Source organism: Miniopterus schreibersii (genome assembly GCF_964146895.1).
Source record: "Miniopterus schreibersii genome assembly, chromosome: 1".
Taxonomy (NCBI): Eukaryota; Metazoa; Chordata; class Mammalia; order Chiroptera; family Miniopteridae; genus Miniopterus; species Miniopterus schreibersii.
This window is the reverse complement of record NC_138101.1, coordinates 3,055,591-3,080,766: the sequence shown is the minus strand read 5'-3', so window position 1 is coordinate 3,080,766 and position 25,176 is coordinate 3,055,591. Positions and strand designations below refer to the sequence as shown.

The window sequence follows — 25,176 nt, the reverse complement described above, 5'->3', positions numbered from 1 at the left end:
CCTCCCTTTTTTTTTTAAAGGGAGTAGGAGAAAAAAAAAAGAATTATTTCAACAGAAGAGGCAGGGGATAATCCCGTTCAACAAAACCCCACGTCCCAGCACGCAGAGAGGAGAGACCAGCCTCCAGCAGCAGCAGGATGCGTGGGAAAGAGAGAAGACAGAGGTCCCAAGTTTAAAAGCAGCAGAAAGCCCCCTTACCAGACTGCTCCATGCCTCCGCTCTCCACGCCCGTAATCCCCGTGGTCAGCCTGCCCTCCACGGACAGCAGGACACCCGTCAGCGGTGTGGCCCACCCCCTCCATCCCTGAGGAAGGGACCAGGGGCCAGCCCAGGGCTCCCGAATCAACATGCGGCCAAGGCAGAGGCGCTGAGCCAGCACGTCCCCTGCCCTGGCACACACCAGGCCATTACTGCCACAATGGGCAGCCCTGGGAGTCCCCGGAAGGCCGCACACAGAACCTTCTTTCATTCCTGAAAGTGGCCCTCCAGCCAAGCCTGGGCCATGGGGGAGGGGACAGCAGGGGGCCTGCATCCACATAGCCTCTGGGTTCTCCAAGGTCCAGTCCCGGTTTTAGGAAGCATGGTAGGTCCTGAGGATGAGTCCAGGCCCTGGAAAAAATAAAGGGACACCACGGGCCACATGGAGAAGACAGACTGACCTAACACCCAATTAAGGTGTGGCTGCCCGAGGCTGTCACCTCCATCCCTTATCACCCACACACTGCATGATCTGCAGGCAGGGGACGGGGTTAACCCAGTTTACAGAAAGGACACTAAGCTGTGGAGGGTTCGGAGGGGTGCAGACACTTTGGCCACGAACAGAGCTAGTAACCGGCAGAGCCAGCACTCAGGTCCAAGGCGCCACCAGAGTCCCCTGTGCTGCATTACATATAGACTGCTGGTGTCTGCTTCTCCTATAGAACCCCCTGAGGCAGCATGGGGTCACGGTCACCAACGTGAGTGGTCAGTTCTGGTGACGAAGAAGTTCTGGAGATGAACGTGGTGATGGATGTGCAACACTGAACACATGTAACGCCCCCGAACTGGACACTTAAGCCTGGGTAATGTTAACCATAACTAAATATTAAATATATACTCAGCACAATATACTTTAAGAAATGATCACAATCCAGGCCATTCAGAAATTGTCAACAGCCTGGCCAGCATGGCTCAGCGGTTGAGCATCGACCTAGGATCCAGGAGATCGTGGTTCGATTCCCAGTCAGGGCACATGCCCGTGGTTGTGGGCTCAACCCCCAGTCAGGGGCATGCAAGAGGCAGCCGATCAGTGACGACGCTCTCATCATTGATGTTTCTATCTCTCTCTCCCCCTCTCCCTTCCTCTCTCTGAAATCAATATAGACATATTTAAAAAAAAGAAAAAGAAACTGTCAGCAAATTTTTTAGAACAGATATCATACAGACCACATTCTCTGAACATGGTGAGATTCAATTAGAAGCTAATAAAAAATGTAAATCCCTCCCCACCCTGCCCCCTAAACATAATAACGTGGCTGCTTGGGTTCAAATCCCTGCTCCCCACTTACCAGCTCTGTGACCCTGGAAAGGCCTCAGAGCTTCTCTGTGCCCACCTGTTAAATGGGAGACACAGGGCATCTCCTCTGGGCTTGTGTCCAGGACTGAATGAATTCAAATCAGGGACAGACAGACAGACAGACCAGGGGGCAGCCAGACAGTAAATGCTCCCGGCTTCACAGGTGTCTGTCCCAATTGCCCAACCTGCCAATACAACGCGGAAGCAGCCCCAGACAACAGGTACATGAATGGATGGGGCAGTGTGCCAATAAAACTTTATTTACAAAAACAGGCAGCGGGTGGATGGGCCGTAGCTTGCCAACCCCTGGCATACACCTTGGCACTTCGTAAGTGCTTGGCAAACGTTAACTGTTATAGTTAAGAAAAACAGCATTTATCTCACTTCATGACCAATGAGAGGTACAATACTTCTTGTTACGGTTCTGAAAATAAATACACCGAAGGCCAGAGTAGAGTGGCTGTCCCCACTGGAGAGCTGTCCACCTGGCCTTGGGAAGGCCTGAGCAAAGAAAACATTGTCTGAAAGTGGTTAGGGCTAGAGTGACAACGCTGAGGTCCCCCTGCTGGCCAGCCCTGGGCTCCTTTTTTAGCCTTGAATTACAGTGACACCAGTGGCTACTAGTACTGGCTACTAGTACTGGTTATACGCTTTTCTTACAAGCACTGAGAAGGCTCCTCTCATTGATGTCTCACTCCAGCCCTGGAGGAAGGTCATCTTCCATTGCAAGGGCCAGTGTGCTTCATGGAGCAACACCTAAGCTCTGGAGCAAGGGTCCAAGACTGACGATTTCCACCCCCACCTCCACCGCCACACACGGCCCCAGCTTGTCAGGTGCTCACATAATCCTCACCCCAGACGGTGCTGTGCAGCTTAAATGAGACAATTCACAGCAAAAGTGGGAGTTTAAGTGATGATAGCTATTTTCCTTATGTGAACATCATAGAAAAAGGAACCGGGCACAGAGAGGTTAAGTGACTTGCCCCAGGTCACACAGCCAGCAGGGTCTGAGCTGGTCCTCAGTGCAGCTCCTCTGACCCAGCCCTGTTCCCTCATGGCTCCGCTTACACAGCCGCTGGCTGCTGCTTATGATGTGAACTCCACCGAGAGTTTTCCTAGGAGCTGGGTGGAAGTTACTGGGACTGCCATACCCCAAACACCAAGCAGGAAGAGGCATCAGAGGAACTGCTCCGGGACCGGCGAGGCGGCCTTCCCTAGGCGGACTCGGAGTTCAGACTCTCACAGGCACTCGGCACCTTCCCACACAGGTCTGCGCCACCCACAAGCCCATGCGCCACCCACCCGCGCCATTCACCTTTCACGGCTTCCTGAGTACCTCGCTCTGGTGTTAGCCAGGAAAGGACAAAGGGGGCCTGTAACTGGGACGTGTGCTCTGTGACAAAGCTAAAGGAGTCTTTTTTTATTATTATTATTCTCACCCAAGGATATTTTTTCCATTGCTTCTTCAGACAGAGTGGAGGAGAGAGAGAGAGAGAAGCATCGATGTGAGAGAGACATATCAATTGGTTGCCTCCCACATGCGCCCCGACCAAGGCCGGGGATCAAGCCTGCAACCAAGGTATGTGCCCTTGGCCAGAATCGAACCCAGGACCCTTCAGTCCACAGGCGAACACTCTAACCACTGAGCCAAACCGGCCAGGGCAGGAGTCATTTTTGAATCACCTATTACACACTGCGTCATCATCATGACCACCTATGAAGTGCTTCCTGTGCCCAGAGTCCACACCTCTGATCCCCATACCAACCCTGCCGAAGACAAACCACCATCCTCATTTGTATGGGAAATGGAGGCTCAGGGAGGCTCATTCCCTTGCCCAACATCACACAGCCATAAGGAGCAGGACACAGGTAAGTCCAACTTCTGAAGCCCTACAGGTCGATCCAACCACCACAGGGGGAGAGGGACTGAGATCCAGGGTACACTGCAGTCACCCCCAATCTTCCCTAGGGAGGCACCCCATTTTAGGTAGAAGGCCCAGGAGGGAGGCACCTGCCGGTGGCAGCTGAGGGATAGGGCCCGATGGGAAGCCGGGCAGTCTGGCTGCAGAGCAGGCAGAGGCAGGTTCCTGACCTTGGGGAGTCAAACAGCCACAACACTCAGTGGTGGTCGCTGCTAGCTCGTGCCTTCCTCAGAAGCTGCTGCTTCTGCCACTCCTCCCCCGGCCCACCCCACCCCATACACCGAGAGAGCGGCCTCCAGCCGGCCTCCTCGCGAAGCCTCCTCTGCAGGCCGAGGCACCCCTCGCGCTGTCTTCCCCCTGTGCTTGTCTCTATGGCGCTGGCAGTGTGGGTGCCGGTGCAGTGCCTCCCGGGAAGATGTGACCCCCAACAAAGGCAGCCTTCTCTCAGACCTCACTGTGCCCCTGGCCCCGGGGGGCAAGGCCTGCTTAAGGAAAAATGACATAAGTATTATACTAGGTATGGGAACCAAGTCCTGAGACCACCGATGAGAGAACCACACAACGTTTGGCAGAGTCAGGGGACACCACAAAAAGTAACAGGAGAGCTGGGCCTTATCGTATGAATAGTTCTCCAGACAGGCAAGGGAGGGGATCTAAGTGTGAAGAACGTGTCTAGGGAACACAGAGGTGGCACGTGTGGCTGAGAGTGTGACAAGGGGGAAGAGATGTGGGCCAGGAGAGTCAGGATGTGAGGGGCCTGTGAGGTCATGGAGGCAGTGGGAGCCATGGTTCACCAAGGAAGAAAGAGGCCATGATCTTGTTTGTTGGGCCCACACTCTAACCTGAGGGCCGTCTGGATGTAAAAAGACTCAAGGTGAGTTACCCCAGGCTGGGAGCAGAGATGTTCGGCATTACAGCCCACGTGTGCACGTCTCAATAACAACAAAAACTTTGGTATCATCCATAAGCCTCCACCGGGTTGTACCAATCGAAGCTTCCTCAGAGCATCGGGACTCCAGGGAATTTGACAATGCCCGCCTAGGCAAGCATCCTGGAAGGGCATCCTGACCAGCCTACCCCATCCCCAAACCCGCCCCTTCTTCTCACCCATGGGGCTCATGAAAATGCCACACACCTGCCCAAGTTCCTGGAGGCCAAGCCAGCTCCTCCCACAGCCTCACCCCACACCCGTGGGTCGCACTGAGTTAGGGGTACGCCATCCCTCCCCTTCCCACCCTGTGTGAAGGGCTGGGGCTGGCTCTGCCCTCCCAGACTTCCTCATCTGGTCGGGGAGGCAGAGGCCTTTAGAGGGGACAGCAGTGTGTCCAACTGTGGCACACAGGGAAGCTCAGGAGGCGCCAGGAGCTCTCCCTGACCTTGGTCTAGAAGGAGCTGGCCAGCTGAAGGGCCTTCCAGAGAGGGGCCAGCACGACCAAAGGCCAAGGACAGTGCCTGTGAGCTGCTCATGGAAGGGCTGGGGTGGCGGAAGAAGCCCAGAGGTTCGATACAGTATCTCCAGAGCTTAAGGAGCCTGGCAGAGGCTGGCGGAGAGCCCAGGCTGGCCAAGCGGCAGAACAGCCGACTGGGGGGGGGGGGGGGGGGTGGAGGGAGGGGTGCTTCTAAGGCGAAGGGCTCGGCCCGGCCAGCGGCCTCTATCAGAGATGACCAGGCCGGATGCTCAGGAGCCCACAGCAAAGAGGGTGGAGAGGCGGAGAGATGGAGCGAGGGAGCGGGAGGCAAGGGCGTGGCGCCCTGGCGCGGCACGGGAAGGCTGCCTGCCTGCGCGCGGAGCGCCCCGCAAGGTGCCAGGCCCCCCTGAAGCCAATCCCCGTGCGCCATCGCCGGAGGCCAGTGCGCCCAGGGCGCGCCGGCGGGGCAGGAGGGTGGGTACCCGCCTTTCTTCCCATCTTTCCAGCCTCCTCCCCCGCGCCCACGTGAGCCGAGCCGCGCGGGGGTGTGCGTGGCAGGCAGCGGCAGCGCGTGCCGTGCGTGGGGTGGGAGGGCAGGCGGAGCGGCCTGCTCCAGCCCCCGCCGCCGCGTCCCGGCCCCGGGCCCCCCGCTCGGTGCCACCTCGGCCGGGATGGGGTGCCCTGACCTACTCAGCGGGTAGGACACCCAGGGGAACCGGCCGGCCACGCCCCCCAAGCCACTCCCTGGAGGCACTTGGGGGTCCCCTCCCCCTCCTGAGTTCGGGGCGGAATGGGGAGAGGAAGCGAGGGTGGCGTGAGGGCGCGACTGGGGCTGGTGCGGGACAGGGCGCGGGCACAGGGCGCGGGCACAGGGAAAGAGGGGACGCAGGGTCCTCCGGCGGCGAGGCGCTGCGGGGGGATCTGGAGAGGAGTGGGGGATGGGAACGGAAGGGGGACCACGGAGGTGAGACGCGAGAGTGGCAGGGGCGCGGAGGCTGAAGGTGGGCGATGGGGCGGGGGGCACCGGTCACCGCGTCCCCGGCCGCCTGGCCCGCCCAGCGGTCGCGGGTCCCCGTGGCCGGCGCGCGCCTCCCGTCCCCCGCGGCACCTGTACCCACCTGCTCGGCGCTCGGGCCCGAGCCGGGCGGCGGCGGCGGCAGCGGCAGCAGCAGCGGCAGCGGCGGCGGTGGCAGCGGCGGGCGCAGCGAGCGCAGCCCCGCGCCGCATTCTCCGGACGCCCCCTCCCCGCCCGAGCTGACGCCGCCGCCGCCCCCGCCTTAGAAAGGAAAAGAAGGAACAGAATAAGGACGCGTGCACAAAAAATAAAAAAATAATAAAAGAATTAAAAAACGTAAGAAGCAGACGAGGAGGACCGGCCGGCGTGCGCGCGGCTCGGCGGGGAGGGGACGGCGCTCGGCGCAGGCGGCCGGCGCGTGCCGCACGCTCCCGGCTGCGGCTCCTGCGGCCGCCCGGCGCCCGGCTCGCAGCGCGGCCCCGCCCCTCCCCCGGGGCGCCCCGGCGATTGGGCCGCCCTCCCGTCAGTCAGAGAGGAGGGCGTGGCCTAGCCGCGCCCCGCCCCCGCCCGCGGCCGACGCCGAGAGCGTTTCTGCGGCGGGGAGAGGAGGCGCGGGGAGGCCCGAGCGTGCGCACTGGGCCGGCGGCCCGCGCCCCGGAGGGGCTGGGGTTCGCTGGAGGAGCCCCCTTTCTGCACCGCTTCTGGCTGCCTGGTGGGGAGACACAGCGACCGCGGTGACGGTATTTCCCTCCTTGTTCAGAATCTGAGAGTCAGAGGTCAGGGGAAATGTTGGAGGGGACACAGCTGGCCAGTGGTCGTCACCACTGGGCAAAGCCACGTCGATGTGATGCCCACCTGAGGCTTGAGGGGAAGAGTGGCATGAGCTAGGCAAAGAGTCATTCATCCCCTTTCGTGCCACAAATTTTTATTGAGCACCTGCTAGGAGCCAGGTAGCCGTTAAGATCTAGGGATGCCACAGGGAAGAGCAGAGGGAAAGCCGGTGCCCTCTGGCACCTGCAGCCCAGCAAAGAGGAAGGGAGGGAAGGGCATCCCCCTAAAGATGCTCAGAAGCAAGGGTAAACACCTCGGTCAGGACAAGCGGTGTATTTGAGAATCTAAAAAAGAGCAGATGCCTCGGGGCCAGAGAGAGGTGAAGGGGAGAGTGGCCACAGGTGAGGATGGGGAGGTGGGCCGAGGCCCGGGCATCCTGTAGGCTAGTGGGGGAAATTTACTGTTTATCCTGAGGCTGTTTTGCCAGGCAAGGTGGTCTTCAGAACCACTGTCAGATTTATGTGTTTTTAAAATGTACGGGTCAGGATAAGCTATGGGAAGGCCCGGTAACAAACAAGCCCAAGTCACCGTCTTTCTCGCTCACACAGTATATCCCGTCTGGTCCGGCCGAGGGCTCTGCCCACTCTAGCCTGTCTCAACTGTGTGCCCTGGGTCTTTTGGGCAGTGGAAAGGGAAGGGGGCACACTGTACCAGCTTTTACAGCTTCCTGTTGGAAGAGACACATCACGGCCCTCGGGGTTCATTGGCCAATGCAGGTCACATGGCCATGCGAGCTTCATGGAAATAAATAAAAAATTAAGGATTGTTGCCTGAAACAAAGTCAGGGTTCTGTGGGTGAGGAAGAGGGGGAGATGGGTACTGAGCAGGCCACAAGCAGCGGTGGAGGTTTCCCAGGACCTGAGGCTTCTACAATTTGGAGGGCCCCGAAGAAAAAAAATTAAGGATAGTTTTACAAATGCAAAATTAGGCACCAAAGTGAATATGTATTTAGAATAATTTTAAAAACACAAATTTGTCAATGTTTCAAGTTGACAGGTATCACAAACTTTACAAAATCCAGAAAAATAATCATTTAAAAATTTTTTTCATTAACTACCTGACATCCATCCACCTTTATGATCTTTCTCTACCTTTTTTTTTTTTCTTTGTCATCCTCTCGGGTTGTCTCCATAGGACAATGATTTGTCTTTTTCCCCGGTGGAAGACTAGCTGGTTCAGAGTCGTCCTAGGGTGATGGGCGCCCCATGCTGGTTAGCTCCTGTCCTCTCAGCCTCATCATTCACTATCAGTAGCCGTGTTCATTTGTTGTCAAATGTGGGAAAGCTTCTCTCCTTCTTTCATAAGTGAACTCTAAGATTTGGAAGAATTACTCTCTTTTTTAGTCTCCTTATTGTAATTGTGTTAATTTTCACAATAAAAAGAACTGTACAAATTCAAACCGGGAGGTGATTCAGCCAGTGCTTCCTAAACCTCGGTGCCCCTCACGGGCCTGTGGGGAAGTGTAGGAACAAGCCAGCTGCCTGGGCTCCCTTGCACCCCACTGAGGTGGGCCCTCTGTGTAGCAGGTCCAGGAATCAGGAATTTAATGAGTGCCCCAGGTGATGCCGCTGTCAGCAGAAGCCTGAGAGGTCCTGGGTTCGGGGATGCCCACCTTGCCTTGTGAATCTGAAGGTCTGCAAGGCCAGCTCTCCCTGTTGAAAGAATCACCTTATAAGCCTTGAGCCACAGTCCCAGAAGGACAGGTCAGGCCCTCTAAATGGCAGCCCCACCCCTTACTGGGTGGTTGAAATTGATCCAGCTCATAAGACTTGCTTTCTGGGTGGTGGGCTGTTCCCAGGGGGACAAGGGGATGGTAATAACAACAAGAGCAAACATCAGGCATGCTCTGAGCTGCACTGATGCCAGCACTCTGAGTATGAACCTATTCAGTCTGCACAACAGCCCCAGGCAGAGACAGGTTAGGCCATTTGCCAGGATCACACAGCCAGTAAAACCGGGGTTCAAACCCTAGAAGGGGGTAAATAAATAATTACACCATTAACAACTAACGTTTACTGAGCACTTACTGTGCACCAGGTACTATGCTCAGCTTCACATATAGTAACTCATTTTAATCCCCACCATATCCTTGGAAACTGGGGAATGGAGAGGTTCAGTCTCGTTCCTAAGTCACCAGCTGGTGAGTGGCAGAGCCGGCATTTGAACCAGCCAGCCTGGCTCCCGCAGGGCAGGAAACTACGTCTGTGCTGCTGGGAAGACTCAAAGGGAAAGCCCCCGGCGTCCCCCTGGGGCAGAGGGGCACAGAAAACCCAGCGCTGGGCCAGGAATGGGGAGTACCAGGCTTTGTCATTGGTTCAGCCACAAATTAGCTGTGTCCCTGTGACAAGCCCTGTCACCTCCCTGTCAAATAGAAACGATGCCACACCCACACCTGCCAGACAGTCTGGAATGTGACCCCTGGTCCCACCATTGGCTCCCTGTGTCATCTTGAGCCTCAGTTCCCTCTTGTGAGTATTGGGAAGATGGCGCCTCATCACAGGCGGGGCAGGCTGTTTAGGCAGATGATCGTGGTGCACAAACGGAGTCGGGGCATTTAGTGGGCTCGGTGGTGAACGCCGCGGTATTCATGGCAGAAAAGCTACCGCCTCCCACCCCTCAGAGGAGGCTCTGTGATGCCCACTTTCCAGGTGACACACCGAGACTCAGCGAGTCCGAGCGGCTCTGCCGAAAAGGACCTGGAAACTGCCGCTGGGTCTCTGTGACGCCAAGTCCGTGCTCTCCGGCAACCCACTTTCAGATCCAAGAGGATGGAGAGAACTGGGCTCAGTGAAAACAGCCCCAAGGCTCCATTCAGGTAACTTTATCAAAAGGACGCATTGTAGAAATAGAGAACTGATGGGGGTGGCCAGGGGGTGGGAGGGGCAGGGAGGTGGCTGTGGTGGCTCTGAAGGGTTAGCAGGAGGGTGCCCAGTCTGGAGCTGTTCTGAATCTCAACCGTGGTGGTGGGCACACGAATCTACATGTGATACACCTGCATAGAACCAAACACACACACACACACACACACACACACACACACACGAGTTCACATAAAGCCAGGGGAATCTGAAGATGAGTGGACTGCAGCAATGCTGATCGCCTGGTTTGTCATATCCCATTGCGGTTTTGTGAGATGTCACCACTGGGGGAAGCTGAAGGGCATACTGGGGTTGGTCTCTCTGCGTTGTTTCTTACAACTGCATGTGACTCTATGGTTATCGCAAAATAAGAAGTTTTCCAAAAAGACACTAGTGGACATTAAGGCAGCTGACCAAACCTCACTGGTGGACACTGAGGCAGCTGACCGAGGCTTTCGCAGTGGGCACCAGGGACTTGTGAGATTTTCCTCCACAGGCAGGGTGGATCCATCAAGAGGGTGCTAGGCAGGCTGGGTGCCCGTGTTCTCTGCCACCATTAGTGCAGGGAACATCTGGCCCTCTCAGCCACAAGGTCCCTATGTCAGAACACGCTTCTTTCTCCTCTCTACCTGTCAATGAAAAGAGCCTTCTGTGGGCTATTTCTGGTTCTATGAATAATACATGGTCATTGTGAAGAATTCAAACAATACAGACAGCTCTGGAGAAGAAAACGAAGGTCACCTTGAATCTCTCCGCGCCAGCTAACCCCCACGGGCCCTTGGGTGACCAGGCCTTCCTGCCTCCCCTGGTACACAGATACATGGGTGTAATTTTACATGAACGAGCCCTTTGACGAGCAATGTATTTATTAAGGATGCCCTGCCCACTCCCATATCACACCCCCACCAGGTAGCCCATGTTAACAGCCTCGCTTGTTTTCTTTCATAGTTTTCTCCATAAACATATGGAAGTACATACTATATACGTACACACATATGTTTACGCACACATACAGGGACTGGGGTCACTGTTTGACAAAATGAAACTATCGTAACTGCATTTATCTGCTTCTAGCTTTTCATGCTAATCACCTGGTGAAAATCCCTGCCATGCTCTAGAGGGAACTAGACCCCATCCTCTGAAAGGCTGGCGCCTTCTTTCAGCTAAGGGCATTTCCTGTTATTCTGGTTTCCACTGGGTGAATGCATCGATTTTCATATAGTCAGTGTTTCCCCTATTTTTCTTTATGATTTGTGCTTTTTGTGTTCTAAGAAAGCCTTCCCTATCCGGAGTCACTAAAAATATTCTCCCACAGCCCCTTATCAGTGTTTTAAAGTCTCACTTTTTCATGTTAAGAACTAACGCCCCAGGATTGGGGTTTGTGTGCAGTGGGAGTGAGGGATCCCGTTTCACTTTTCCCCTCGTGGGAATGGCCAGTTGTGACACATCACTTATTTAAAACTCCCTCTTCCTCACCCCAAGGGCAATGAAACCTGCGATGAATATCAAGTTTCCCTGCCTGTGGCCTGCTATTCGGTGCCCTTTATCTGTCTATCTCTGCGTGAGTATCACACTGTGGGAATTATGGTAGCTCTAGAGTGAGTCTTGATATCTGTCAAAGCAACCCCCCCACCCACCCCCACTCCGTCACTGGTTCACCTTCTTCTGGTGCATTTTAAGCTTTGCCCGGAACATTTCAGAATTAGCTTGGCAAATCTTGCAAAAGCAGAAAACAAAAACTTGTTGGGATTTCTATTGGAATTGCATTAAATCTGTCACACAATTTGGAGAAATATGATATCATCTATCCAGTCCTCCCATTGATGACTCCCTCTCTTTATTTAGGTTTTGGCAAACACCTTTCAATAATGGAATTACAGCTTTCTGTGTAAAGGTGTTGTATGTCTGGCAACAGATCTATTTCTCGCTTTGTTTTGGTATCATAAACGGCATCTTTCTTAAAATTTAAGTGTTCTTTATGTGACCCTTATGGTAGGACCCTAAAAGCTCCATCACAATAGCCGGGTCATTCGCCTCACTTTGTCTCATCACGTAGGCCCAAGTCATCTCACGTCATCACCACAGGAAGGGCGGGGAAGGTACAATAGATACTCTGAGAGACAGAGACCACATTCACGTAACTTTCACTACAGTATATTGTCATAAGGGTTCTATTTTATTATGCTCTTGTCCCTCCCTTACGGTGCCTAATCTGTAAGTTAAACTTGATCATAGATGTAGAGGAAAGAATATAGCCTATGAAGGCAGACCGCGGAGATATTTCAGGCTCAGTCCCCAATCACTGTAATAAAGTGACATCGCAATAAAAGGAGCCATCATCTTTTTGCGGTGGAGGGTCTTGCCTTCCAGCGTGAAAAACGCACCATCTGTGAGGCACCATACAATGAGGTGTGCCTGTTAGGTTCCCACGCTCTCTTCTCTTTCAGGCCCCCCTGAGGGTCTTGTAAGTGTCCCCCACGACTAAGCGGGAGCAACTATAACCAGCCCAGGGTCGCCCAGCAGAGGTGGGTGAGGAGCCCAGGGTCCTGCTGCAGGGGCTGGGTGTTCCATTAGGCCACCTCTGCGTTACCCTGGGAGTATGAAGCCTGCAACTGCCTCCCGTCACCTGCCACCGACCCGGAGAGACCGTGGGAACGTGGAAGTGTTGCCATGGAAACGAGGGGATGGAGCTCCTGGCTATTTCTAAATGTTTAGGACTATCTTTGAAATTATGTTTTGATTTTTTTTTTTTTTTTTTTTAACGAAAAGGAGGTACCCCGATGCTGGAATCCTGCCAGGGCATCTTCTAATGTCCTGAATTTTCTAATGTCGCCATAATGCATTATGGATGCTCGTGTGATATGAAAATATTAAAATGCGCGTAAGTAATGCGAAGACGAGCCTTCGCTGATTAGCGCGCTCTGGCCTCCCGGGCGCACGTGTGTCGCTGCGGGGCGGGCGGGCGGGCGGCGGGCGAGCGGCGGGAGGGCTCCGCCCGGGTGCGGGGCGGGGCTGCCCGGGTCGACGCCCCGCCCACTCCGACGCCACGCCCATGACCCCGCCCACTCCGACCCCGCCCACTCCGGGCTGCTCGGAAAGCCCGGAGCCCGGAGCACCCCGCGCGGCTGGACTCTCGGCTCACCCGCCCTCCCAGGCCCCCGGCCACGCCGCGCCGCGCGGTCCCGAGCGGACTCCCCCGCGACAGCGGCGCGCGGGGTGGGGTGGGGTGGGGGACACCGGGCGGCGGCCATGCAGCGGGACAGCGGCCAGCGTGCGGGTCGGTGGCTGGACTTGCCGCCCCGTCGCGCGCGCCCCGCTCCCCGGGAGTGTGGGGTCGTCCCCGGGACGGGTCGGGGCGCCGCGGTGCAGCCGAGTCGGGCGGCACGGGCGCGGGGGCGCGGGCGGCGCCCAGGCCCCGGCAGGAGGCGCGGTGTGCGCCCCGGCTGCCCCGCACCCCGGCCGTGCCTGCGCGCCTGCAGGACCTGCTCGGACGCCCGCCCCCCGCGTCGCTGCCGGTGGTGCTGGGAAAGGGACCCGCTGTCGCTGGTGAGCGTTTGAAGATGCAAATGGCACGTTGCAGACAGAGCGCCCGGGCAGGGCGGACGCTGGGGGGCGGCGGGGTGCCGTCCCGGCCTCGGGGCCTCTCTGCTGCCGCGGCGCCCGCAGGCTTCCTCCCGCCCCCCGGCTCCAGAGGGGAGCAGCCCGCCGGGGGCGCTGCGCCCCGGACCCCCCGCCGGGCCGGCGGCCCTGCCCACGCTGCGCCGCGCGCTGGCCACAGGCGGCGCCAGAGGCAGCCGGGCGCCCGAGCCGGGAGCGCAGCGTGTCCCGCGCGGCCGCGTCCTGAGCGAGTGACAGCGGCTGCACGTTCTGCATTTTCTGTTCCCCGAGCTCTGGGCCGGGCACTCCTGTGTATTTTCTCCTCAAAGCCTCTCAGCCCCACAAGGATGGTGTTTTTAGCCCGTTTTCCAATGCGGGTAAAACTGAGGCACAGAGAAGTCAAGGAACTTGTGCATGGTCACACAGTACATGGCAGAGCAGGGTTTGAGCCCAGAGAGTCTGGCTCCTGAGCCTAATCATTCGGGGAAAACTTAGGGTTGCTGGGGAAGGTGCTGGGGTGAGGGGCGCGGTTCTCACCTGGGGCGACCCCAATCCACGCTGGGGGAGGCCTGGAGGGCGCAGTGGGGGCTGGGTGAGAAGCAGGCGGGCTTTGGATGCAGACAGGTGGGTGCTGCAACCCCAGCTTCGCCACCTCCTCGCTGTGGCCCTTTGCACAAGGCATGTTGACTCCTCCAGCCTCGGCTCCTTCTTGGTGAAATGGGGGTAACACTGCCTACTTTAGAGGGGCTCCTGAAGGCTAAATGATAACAGCCACCTGCCGAAGGGCCTGGTCCGTGATAGGTGCACAACAACAGTTTTTCCCTTACTATTGTAACAGCTCGTGTGAGGGGTGACCGGGTCCCCCGAGAAACGCCAGAAAGGAGCAGTGACCCTGTCTGTCAGTTACGGTCAGGCTCAGCTGCCCATAACAAAGGCTCCCCAAACAGCAGCGGGTTGGGCAAGACAGAGTTTCTTTCTTTCTCATGTGGATGCGTCTAAAGGAGGTAGGAAGGTTTCACAATCGCGGCTGCAGTTAGAACTCGGGAGGTCTGCCCGGCCCGGACCCTATCGGAATGCACGTTTCTTCCTCCAGGTTTGCCCACCAGCTGATTTTCTGCTCTTCCGCCAGCTACACTTTAAAAAAAAAAAATCAACCCAGCTTTGCTCAATCATCTTCTGCCCCCTTTCCTTCTTAGCGCATGTGCTCGGGCAGTGGGATGTGTTCTCACGCGGTGACGCCGGTGCTGATGGTCGGCCCACTGTGCCCGGGGCTCCAGGTAGGGCAGGGCAGGCGGGCACGAGTCCTGCGTGAGGAATTCAGGAGAACAGACAGCTTCAGGGAAAAGGTCTCGGTAGCTGTGGTTTCTGGGCAAACGGCGAAAACTCTCAGGAGGGATTTTCTTTTAACAAAGAAGCTGAAACAAAGAGCCGAGGATGGCGGCAAAGTGATAAACACAGTTATTGTGGATTTTGACTTACAGTAATAGAATCTAGAGAAGTAAAATAAAATGTATTAAAGTATTTCTTCCAATAAAAAAAACAAACAGAAAAAAACCAGCTCCCGCTCTGTGCTCCAGCAGAGGGGCTGAGCGGGGAGAGAAGAGAAGGCGGCTGCTGTGCTGCGGGCAGGTGACCTGGCCCGTGGCCCGCTCGGCCCCGCAGCTGTGGCGTCTCCCTCGGGAGGCACGGCTCTAACAGAAGCCGGGCTGTGCTCCTGGCTCTCGGCTCGGCACTGCTACTTGGTGGCCAACTCATGTCATCTTTCTGAGTGTCTTCCTCTGACGGAGAGTGATTATAATAGTTGGTTTGACTGGGGAGCGTTGTTGGAAAGCCCGGGTGAGCTCTAGACAGGCTGGTTGCTTCCAGCGCGGTACAGAAACCAGAGCCCACGGAGGGCCCTGGGAGCTGTCCCTGGTCCTGAAAGGATTGTCTCCTTCAGTTTCAGACTCCAGGGATCTGCATGGTTTGCACACGCGGGAGCGAGCGAGGAAGGGTGTCATTTACTGTGCACCTGCTGCATGCCTGGCGCCCCCCCCCGGGTGCCTGCAGCCCTGTCTCACTAGCACAGGTGGGGACTACCTGGCTCTTGGCCACTGCCTGGCCCATGCTCTACCCTCCTGCTCCTTGAGCCCTTGGTGCCAGGCACTGCCCAGACGTCCTCTGTCCTCTGGTCCCCAGCACATCTGGCCTGGTGTGGGATCCTCCCCAGATCCTCACCCAGCGGCCTGTCAGGTCACTGTGCAGCTTTGCACCTCCTGATCCTTGGGAAGCCGGAATAGGCACGTCTGGGAGGGAGCTTTGAAAGCTAGAAAGCCACGGCAATTGATACAGAGATTTTCGGGGCCACGTTTTGATTTCTCTCCACCATTTTTGGTACCTATGCGTGTTTGGTTTAGGGAAATTTGAAACTGCACCTTGAATGCCGGGCATCCAGGCTGCCATTCTGTGACCCCTCCCCCTGTAACGAATAGTTGCTGTGATTGCCAGGCTCCACCATTAGAACAAGCTGCTGTGAGGGCAGGGCCTGTGTCTCATTCAGCCCCCCAGCCTCTGAGCACGGCACGGGGTCCTAATGAGAGCTGGGACCCAGGCACTGTCGATGAACCAAGGAATTCGATGAAGAGTGAGCCCGGGTTTCCCTCCCGAGAGCCAGCTCCAGCGGGAGAGGGCTCTACATTTGATCACAGCAGCCGGCACTAAGTGAACGCTACCTGGGTGCCTGGCTCTGTTCCCAGATCTACACAAATGTCAACACATTTATTCCTCCCTGCAACCCACAAGCGAAGGACTGTTATGATCCCTGTTTTATAAGTGGGGAAACTGAGGCATGGGGCTGTTACTAATTTACGTAAGGCCACATGGCAGGTAAGGGGCAGAGCTGAGATGTGAACCCAGGCTGAGCGCCAAACAAGCTCGGATGTTAACCCCCGCTTCCCAGTGTCGAGGCTCGGCCCCAGCCCCCTGTGAACCTGATTTCCTAAACCTCAGGTTGCTTTCTTGATTGTGCCCCATGACCCCTGTGCAGTCCTAACATAATGGGAGGGTCCATCCCGGGTCCCACACCTGCTAGGGGACACTGGGGCAGTGGGCACACCCCTCCATGCCTCAGTTCCCTCGTCTCCCAGGGACGATCACTGCTACTATGCAGAGTTGCTCAGAGGCGAGAGGCCACGTGGGTGACACATAGGGAGGACACTTCCATATATTGTCTCAAACTGTGATACGAATCCGACACATCATCATGGATAGTCTTGATGTGTTCCTCTGTGGTCTTTCTGTTTCAGAAAAGGAAAGGGGGCTGGCCCAAAGGCAAGAAGAAGAAATCCCTGAGGGACCTTTCCATTCCCCGAGCTCCCACCACAGGATAAGATGGGGCAGTTACCTGACCCAGTGTTGAGGGGACATTTGGGACTCGCCATGGGGCCTGTGCAGTGAGCCTGGTGCAACCATGGTCCCATCTCAGCCTTCATTTGTTTTTCAGGGCCCTTGGTGGTTAGGGGCTTCATGCTGCAGGGAGTGAGGGCGGGTCCTCGCTAGTTCTTTCATCTGGAATTGGGTTTTGATGCTCAGCAAAGAGGCCAGAAGGGCTGGGCTTGGGTCACAGGCAGGAAAGGGCGTGGCTTTGGGGTCGGCGTCTGGTTCCCCTTCCAGGCTTCCAGGCGTGGGTGTTCTGAGGCCTCAGGCGAGGTAGTTAACCTTGATCGAGGCTCGAAAGCCACTCCCAGCATCCTGAGACCCTGTCCCCCATCCCCTGCATCGTGGGCTGCAGAAGAGAGGTCTCATGCCACTGACTTCCCCTGCTCTGAGGGTCACCCCTCTCCTCTTCTAAGAGCGAGGGTCTTTTCTGTCTCCTGGTTGGTCCCGAGACTGGTCTGTCTCACTCCAGCGCCCACGGCCTTTCTCTCTCCCTCCCTGACACGGATCCTTTGGATCCAGAGGGTGTAGGGCCTGTACCTGGAGAAGACAGGCCACACAATGACCCTGTTAGCAGGGGGCATTATGTGCATTACACAGGGGGGAAACTGAGGCTCTGGCGGGTAAGTGACATGCCCACCCAGTCCTCACGCGCCTCATGCCCTGCGCACGGGAAGCCCCTCTTCTGGCTCCTTGTCTCTCATCAGTCTCTATCAGGGGTGGGGCACCTTTTTTCTGCCAAGGGCCATTTGGATATTTATAACATCATTCAAGGGCTGTACAGAATTATCAACTTAAAAATTAGCTATGAAAAAAGCTCCTAGATTTATTAATTTTGTAGTCCCACCAGCGGTTGCCTTGGCAGGGCCAGACCAAATGATTTCCAGGGCTGTATACAGCCCAAGGGCTAGACGTTCCCCACCCCTGCTAGATAAACTGCCAATTGAGTGTTTCCCCTCTTAAATTAAGCTCCGTTTCTGGGTTAGACTGACAAATATTGGCAAACCCATGAGATTTCTTCCTATGAAAATGAAAGTCGAAATAGCCACAAGGGCCCCGCTGACCCCCTCCCCCAGTTCTCAGGCTGGTGCTTGTTCCGTTCCCAGCCCAGGTACGTGATATTCCTAAACGAACAGAGAAATCAGCTGAGGGCCCAACACCAGACCTGCCATTTACGGAAATCACGAAGACGTTGGCTGCTTAGTGGGCCCGGCTGCCTCCAGAGGGAAAGCAAGTGAGTCCTATTCTGGGAAGCAGCAGCCGGCTGTCCACAGCCTCGACTAGGGGCTGCTCCCTCCTGGCCCATCTTTTCCCCCTGGAGCCAGAGGGAACTTTCTGGAATTCAGGCGTGCGGTGCCTCTCGCCCCTCTCCTCAAGACAGTGGCTGGCTCTCTGCTGCTTTGGGCATTCGCCCTCTCCCCGGCCGCACCAAGCAGAACGGTTCGTCCGTGAAATATGGGTCGTGGTCAAATAAGTTTAGGATATTCTGGAGTGAACCAAGTGAAATGGGTTTTTCCCTCTGCAGGAATTTTTCAGAGCTTTTAATGTAAATCTGTTCACCAAAACCATTTCAGCTGAGGCCCATGCTCTCCTGGAGGGCGATGGAGCGAAGATGAGAATCTCTGAGGGTCTTCGCCAGCGTGAGGCGTTTCTCACTTATTCTACTGTTGAACCCCTTTCCCCACACCTGTTAACCTCCTATGGAAGTATGTTCTGGGGTCACATAGGAGGAAACACCAATGTATGGGGTACAGTCAGAGCCCTTTTAGGAGCATACATGTCCAGTGTCCACTTCTACTCTCCCCCACGCTGATCAAGCCAACACCACCTCCTACAGGAAGCCCTCCACGCCCCTTCTAAGTGTGTCTGACCTCAAAGCCTATACTTTCTCCAGCACAGCTCCCTGCCTGCTGAAACCAGCCTAGATTGCAGGTTGGGAAGAGGGCATCCCAGTCCCCCCCCCCCCCCAGTTCAGGAGAATCTCAGAGCCTCTGTGCTCCTTCCAGAGGTATATTTACGAAGCTGACCAGGACAAGCAGCGCTACGTCCGCGAGCTGCAGGCCTACCAGCGCTCCGAGGCCTCCCGGGCCTTCCTGCGGAGGCCGGTGGCACAGGCACAGTGCGTGAGGGGGCCCGGGACCTACCCCTGATCTGATGAGTGGTTCGCAAGTATTTACTCCCATTCTGTAGGTCGCCTTTTCATTTTGTTTGCTGTTTGCTGTGCAGATGCTTTTAAGTTTGACGTAGCCCCACTTGTTTACTTTGCCTTTTGCTGCCTGTATTTTTGGTGTCAAATCCAAAGAAAACATCGCCAAGACCAGCATTTAGGAGCTTCTCCCATGTGTTTTCCTTCTAGGGGTGTCATGGTTTCAGGTCTTGCATGTAAGACTTGAGTCGGTTTCAAGGTCACTGTTGTATATGGTGTAGGACTGGGGTCCGGTTTCCTTCTTTTGCGTGTGGCTGGCCAGTTTTCCCCGTTGCGTGTTGAAATTTGCTAAGTGTTCTCAGGACACACACAGGAAAGGTCACAGTGTGAAGTGACCGATGTGTTCGCTGTGGGCAGGTGGGAAAAGCCAGGCCCCGCCTGCATGGAACAGCTGGCATCGTCCGCTTCCTCGCTGGCTCTGTGGTCGGGGTTCAGACGTGTTCTGAACCTGGTGAAAGATAAAAGCATCTCAGTTCCTCCCACTCGGGAGGGTCGAGGAGCACTCCGGTGTTGCTGGGGCCAGTGATTACTTTTTAGTGCTTTGAAAAGGGAAAGGAACCCGTGGTTTGGAACTTACGCTTCACAAACTCGAAAGTGCCCCCTCAGATCACTGGGAATCTTGTTGAAATGCAGGTTGTGATCCGGCAGGTCTGGGGTCTGCATTTCCAACACACCCCTGGTGCTGCTGTGCTGGGGGCTCCACGTCCCCGCACCATTCACAGTCCCCTCGTGCCAACAGCGTCCTGCTGCAGGCCCTGGCGTTGCCTGGCCAGAGGCACACCAGGAGTTAACATGCCCAGCATCCGTAAACCAGTGCACAGGGGAGTAGGCAGATAAATACCCCCGTCTGCCCCCACTCCTCCCCCAAGGGACAGCTCTGAGTTCCATGCTTTCCCTAGAGGATCCTGGTAGGACTGCGCCCCATGGACTGTGGTAGCCCCTGCTCAGCAAGGCCCCTCATACTGGCTTTCTTCCCTTCCCTGACTCCCTTCCCTACTCCCCCACCAGCGTTTCCTGGGATCACTGCCCAAAAAAAACCCATTTGCACCAAAATCATTGCGCCAGAGCCTGCTTCTGGGGGTCCCAGTCCCAGGGAGAGAAGGAGCTTCGTGTTTTGAGTGTCTGCTCTGGCCCATTGTACTTGCAGGTTTCCACGTAGCATTTGTTTTCAATCAAGCACCTGCAGCTGAAAATACTCAACTGGAAAACCGCAGGTCAACATGGAAGTATCACAGGTACACTCGCCCACCGGGCGTAGTGGGGTCTCCGGGGGTGCGAGGAAGCTGCCAGGCAGCTGGTCCCATCATCAGTGTTAGAACTAAGCAGACTGTGCCCTGAAATCTCGGACCACGGGTCCTCTGAGAGCGGCTGTCACTCCCTGCTCATATTTTTATTCCTAAAAATCCCACTTGTCAGATTTAACAGAAAACACGTCCTGTGGCTTCTCTCACTTTTGCGGTGGTTTGCGGACGGTCGTCACGTGGAAGCCGGTGCGTTACCAGGAAGGGCCTCCAAGAGAGCTCTGCTTCTAAACAAATAAGGTGTGTGAAACTGCCTCGTGTAAAACAGTAATTTCTTAAAGTTTACTATATAAAAGCCTAATAATTATAATGAACAAGTGTTAAAATATCACCTAGAATCTGCCGCCCTAATAAAAAAGTGAACTGTTGTCACTTTTCCCCCTTCCTCCCTAATCCCTGTTCAGTTCCTGGCCCGGTGTTGGTAAACGGAAGTCGGAGGCACCCGCTGTTTCCTTGGTTTCTGGGGTTTTCAGGCCCCGACAGAACCTGAGCAGCTGAAGTCAAGCCCGGCTCCCCCCTTGGGGAGCGTGGAGGCCTCAGGATAACCCTCTGCAGCCCCAGCAGGCACTCCTGACCTCGGGTTGACTCCCACCCCCGCCCAAAGCGAGGCTGAGCCTTGCCGGGGTGAATGCTTTTGAACTTGATGCCATTTGTCTCCCCGCCAGGAACAGGTGCACCAGGCGGTGAACTCGGGAGCCAGGGCCTTGGCTTCTCAGCAGTCGATGTGTTTTGAGGGTGAAAACACAGTTATAAAATAATCACCCTCATTGAGTGAGGCAGGCTGAAAAATGCGCTCCCCAAGACGTCTCAGCCCTACTCCCGGGGACCTGGGAATGTCACCTTATGTGGAGAGGAGGACACAGCCTTTGAGGATGCGATTAAGGACCTTAAGGCAGGGGGACTATGCAGTCACAGTGATGCCCGAGAGGCGAGTCCCTAGTGGGGACTCGAGCCCTCAGCCAAAAGGGTCCTTGGCTTCGTGCAGGAAAGAATTCAAGACCCGAGTCAGACAAGACATTACGGTAGAAAGGCAGGTTTTACCGAACAGGGGGACAGACAGGAAAAGCCACCTTGTGGACAGAGTGGCAGACTCTCCCCACGCGAGAGGGAAGAGAGACCCCAACCGTCTCTAGAGGCTGAGCTTATATTGTTCGTAGTTTCTGTGGAAAAGGCTGGTACGGGGAAGTAGGGTGGAAAAAATGTCGGGATTAACTTTCGCCGTTACGAGGTTTATTCTGTGGTCTGTTTCCCCTTCACGGTCCGGGTAAGCGAGAAGGTCTTGGTGCGGTGCTATTGGTCAGTCTTTGCAGGAATGTCCCCTGCCTGGGGCTCCTTGTGGTCGGCCTGTGTCTCCGGTCAGCCGCGTTCCTCGTCGGGCAGCAGGTAGCAGCCCGACTGAACCTCGTTTGACTTTAGTGTGTATAGTTTTCGCGCCCCTCTTTTGTATTAACAGTGCTCTTACAAGCAGGAGGCATCTATAATGCTATATTTCTATAAGCAAAGGTGAAGTATGGAACTTTTGTCGACGGGTATGTGCAGTTTGGTGGCCTTGGCACCGCATCCTCGCTCCTCTCCCTCCCTGGAGCCCCTTGCAGTCACAGTGCCCTCCGTCTCCCTCTCCCAGCTCCCGCTCGGCTCCTCTCTGGAGCGCCCGGGGCTCCTGCTCCACCATCTCAGCTGAGCGGGGTCGTTCTGCTCACTCAGCGACAGCCAGGGCCCAGCCTCATGGAGGGGCGAAGACATCAGACACGACGCCTTCCAGCCTGGGGCAGTGGCGCTGACGGAGCCCCTCTCCGAGGAAGGAGGGGAGCCCTGGGCAGCAGCGGGCACCGCGTGGCCTGGGCCTGCTCCCTTGCTGGCTGTCCCGAGAGGTGGAAATCAGGCCTTTGTCAGGAAACCTCTCTCGTCAGAGCTTAGGGAGTTTCTACATCTCTGAACTCATAGACGTCGGCAAATGCATGCAGCTAGATACGTCTTTAATTAGCTAGGTTTTTTCGTTTAAAAAATAACGTGTGTTCGTGGTACAAAACCAGAATCAAAATGCGCGGAGACTCGCAGCGATGGGGGTCCCGCTCACAGCCCAGAGCCTGTCCCTGGCACCCCACCCACCTCCGCTTCTCAAGGTGACCCGTTTCTAGCGCAGCTTCTAGAAAGGACCCACAGACACACGGGCACCTCCAGGTCAGCGCATATGTATTTTGAGGAAAGGGCACATCCTTGTCATTGTCATAGTTCATTTTGGTCTAGAGCAAAGCAAACTCTTTTAAAATAAGCAAAACCTGGGATTGGTTTGGGACTCACTCAAACAACACCTCCAGTTCTCAAAAATCTCCCCGGTGTTCCCTCCTTGCCACGTACCTAACACTTTCTCTCCATCGGTGACGGGGGTCCTGGGATGATTTGAAATTCTCAGGTGTGCTTGGGAAAGGCCCAAACCGTACGCAGTTTTGCAGGCGGAAAAGGGCCTGGCCGGCGCAGACGGAGTCGCTGTGCCCTGTGCCTGCCGCTGCTCTGAACCGCTGTCCACGGGGGACAGGAGCAAGGACCTGGACTGTCGGGCCAGCAGGCAGTTCCTCAGTTCCCTGCATAGCCGGAAAGAACACCTGCTGGGGCAGCACCTGCAGGCGCTCGCGGGTAACAGCAGGTGCTGCCCTACTCGGTGTGGCACACGCAGACCTCGAGTCCCTGCGCCCCGAGCTCACCGCCCCTTCGGACGCCGTGTTCGCTTCGTTTTAAGGCAGGATCTCATCGAACACCCTTAATGCCAGGGGGTGTGGGGAGGGGTGGGTCTTCCAGGGAACTGTCTATCAGTTTGCTTCCTAGGGAACAAAGCTCACCTGCTCTGGCCTGTCCCTCGGGACCTCGGTGATGTCCTGAGCCCTCAAATTCTTACTCACTTGGCTCCTTACCCGTTCTCAGAGCACGCTGGCAGTGCCCACCTCCGGGCCCCGGCTCCTCCTTGTCTCTGCCTGGGCTGCTCTGTGCCCGTCGCTGTGGGGACCACCCCCCTTCTCGTCCAGGTGTTGCTTAACTGTCACCTTCCCCGGGAGGTCACCGCGGTCCCTCTGCACAGGTGCACACCTGCCCTGCCCACCCCTCTGTCCCTGGTTTATCTCTCCCCATCATTCCATCATCTTCTATTGACATCTTTCATTTGCTCACTGATCTTCTTGTTTATCTCCCCCCGGAACGCAAGCCCCTCAGGTTTGGGATTTTTTGCCTGTTTTGTTCACCGCGGTATTGCGTGGGCGTAGCAGGCACTCGGCGTGCACGCGTGAGCGATGAATGAATTAATGGACAAATGTGTTCAACCAGTAAATCTTTTCTTTTTAATTCTCACCAGAGGATATTTTTTCCATTTTTTTTTTTTTCTTTTTCAGAGGGAGTGGAAGAAAGAGAGAGAAACATTGATGTGAGGGACATTTCCATCAGTTCCCCCCCCCCCCCGACTGGGGCCGGGGATTGAGCCTGCAACCCAGGTAAGCAGAGTGCTTACAGCATCTGGGACCTCTGGAGGGGGAGGAAGGTCGGAACGAGACCAGAGGGGACTCGGAAGAGGAAGCTGAGCGCCCCGATCTGCTTCCACTCGGGGCCCTGACTCCAGAGAAGGGCTCTGCTTCTCCTGACTTGTGTTTACTGCAAGAGTTTATCTTCAAACTTTTGACAAGTGAGCGGCCAGGTTCAGCAACTAACTCCCTGGTAACTCAGGTGACCTAGGGTGTTATAATCCTAGTCAGTACAGCCTACAGAGTAGGTTATAATATTAAGTGGAACAAAAAGAGAAAGGGTGCTGTCTAGCAGAACAGCAACACGTCAGCACAACAATCGGGTGGGAAACAACCAAGAGCCTCGGACGAGCCAGGCTCCAGCCTAAGCAGTTGATACGGATCACCTCTTAATTCTCATAAAAGTGCTGCGAGGTCGGTAACAGTATCACCTCCTTTAAAGACGAGGAGAGTGTAACACAGAGAAGTTAAGTAACTTGCCCGTGGCTGCACAGCTAGTGAGTGGCAGAGCTAAGCCTTAAACCTGGGCCAACTGCGTACAGTTACGCGCACGGAAACCTCACCAACATCATTGCTGGTTGTCTCTAGGCCAGGGGAGGGTATTTTGTGTGTGTTTTGCTCCTTTCTGGACCTGCCACAATTCCTTTATATCAGCAAAGAAAGAAAGACACTCTGTTAGAGTGGATTTTGAAGGTGACCCTCGCATGGCAGGGTCCCAGCTGTTGCCTGTGTGAGGTTTGGCTCAAGAGGAAGGGCAGGTTCTACGATGCAAGAGAACAGAAAATGATGGCTTTCTCTCGCCGGTCCTCCTAGTCGAGGAATTTGAGCTCAGAGAGCTGAGGAAGACTCTAGAAAGAGCTCGGGGAGAGCAGGAGGCCCTGCAGAGGCAGGCGGCTGAGTTCCCGGTGAGACGCTCGGGAGGGGAGCCCCTGCGTCTCTGTCGCCCACTGCTGAGCTTGGGGCCCCCTCCGGCGGTGTCAGGAAACAAGGGACGGAGACTGCGTGGTCCACTTAATAACATGTCACAAGCCCAGCGCCACCTGCCTCCATATACCTGTTGTGTGTCCTTAGAAGACAGAGCATTCGTCTGTGTCCCTGATGCATGGACCTGCGCCGAGCCTTCCTGTGGGACCTGCTCATTTCGCCCAACGCCTGCCTCGTCCACGCTGCCACGTGGTGTTCCAGCTGGGGACCTGGGCCCCTCCCCAAGCCTCGCTTCCCAGGCCTATAGAACGAGGCGGGGACACCTCTGCTCGAGGGTGAGGGAGACTCCGAGCCTTGTGAAGGGCCCCCCCCCCAGCCTTGTGAAGGGCCCCCCCCCCCTGCACGAAGCAGCAGGATTGCAACCGGCAGGGGCTGCTTCCTGGAGGAAGGAGGCGACGCCGGGGTGTTCCGGGTCCTGGATTCCACGGGGCCCCCGCAGGAGCAGCTGTAGGACCCCCTTTGGTTAATTGTTGACGTATTTACTTACTCACCTATTTAATCACTTGCTAATTTACTTTGTACTAATTGACGCATTTTCTCGTTTACTGATGCATGTCTGTCTGCTTGTTTGTTCACTT

At 55.9% G+C, this 25,176-nt stretch overlaps 2 protein-coding genes and 1 long non-coding RNA gene across 4 annotated transcripts in view; 2 read left to right on the top strand and 1 right to left on the bottom strand.

Annotated features, from left to right (window-relative positions):
* The window catches only part of LOC308557045 (janus kinase and microtubule-interacting protein 1), a 64,174-nt gene extending 57,834 nt beyond the window's left edge, over window positions 1-6,340 (bottom strand). Inside the window, exon 1 of one of the 2 annotated variants that reach the window (XM_081137005.1) lies at window positions 6,005-6,340. The gene's annotated coding sequence lies outside the window, so the exon portion shown is untranslated. The remainder of the gene's footprint in view (window positions 1-6,004) is intronic. The other variant, XM_081137006.1, reaches the window with a different exon arrangement.
* STK32B (serine/threonine kinase 32B) overlaps window positions 1-25,176 on the top strand; it is a 616,411-nt gene that overhangs the window by 470,440 nt on the left and 120,795 nt on the right. The window lies entirely within an intron of this gene.
* On the top strand, window positions 6,477-25,150 carry LOC308557062. Its single transcript, XR_013998787.1, has 5 exons — window positions 6,477-6,641; window positions 9,381-9,547; window positions 11,073-11,151; window positions 23,489-23,587; window positions 24,686-25,150. It is a non-coding gene; the product is annotated as an uncharacterized lncRNA (long non-coding RNA).